Source organism: Canis aureus, chromosome 38 (genome assembly GCF_053574225.1).
Source record: "Canis aureus isolate CA01 chromosome 38, VMU_Caureus_v.1.0, whole genome shotgun sequence".
NCBI classification, from domain to species: domain Eukaryota; kingdom Metazoa; phylum Chordata; class Mammalia; order Carnivora; family Canidae; genus Canis; species Canis aureus.
In genome coordinates, this window is record NC_135648.1 from 8,116,547 (window position 1) to 8,117,234 (window position 688).

At 39.5% G+C, this 688-nt stretch overlaps 1 non-coding gene across 1 annotated transcript; it reads right to left on the minus strand.

Moving 5' to 3' along the window:
* Positions 1-212: 212 nt before the first annotated feature.
* On the minus strand, positions 213-319 carry LOC144307466 (U6 spliceosomal RNA). The gene has a single exon (XR_013374345.1). It is a non-coding gene; the product is annotated as a U6 spliceosomal RNA (small nuclear RNA).
* Between the last annotated feature and the right edge of the window lie 369 nt (positions 320-688).

Consider the following 688-nt stretch of genomic DNA (forward strand, 5'->3'; position numbering starts at 1 on the left):
TTCAAGTTTTCTTCTGAAACTTTAAAAGCTGGCAAAGTCAACCTGCTCCAAATCCTTACAGACTCTTGCTAAGCTCCATAGAGGTGGGTGTTTCATCTGACCTAGTCTCCCTCTCTTGCTGGCACCTAGTACTGTGTCTGGCGAATGGTATATGTACAGTAAGACTTTGTGGGGTTTTTTGGTAGCACTAGGGTTTATGAAGCCGTGCCTGAGAAAGTATGGAATATTTCATGAATCTGCATGTCATCCTTGAATACGGGCCATGCCATCCTTCTCTGTATCGTTCCAATTTTAGTACATGTGCTGCCAAAGTGAGCCCAAGGCCTTTTTAAAGAGTTTTATGTACCAAATTCACTCATTCTAAGTGCCTAATTCAATGATTTTTTTTAACCAGATTTACTGAGTTGGTACAACCAATACCATAATCCAGTTTTAGAATGTTCCCCAAACTCCAAAAAGTACACTCATGTCCATTTGTAGTTTATTCTCACAACACCCCCAGCCCCAGGCAACCAGTGATCTGCTTCCAGTCTCTATAAATATGCCTATTCTGGAGATTTCCTAGATATGGGATCATATGAAATACAGTTATTTACATGTGCCCTCTTTAAGTCAGTATAATGTTTTTGAGGTTTACCCACATTGTAGCATGAATCAGTACAGTTTTTTATTTCCTTTTTGTTGCTGA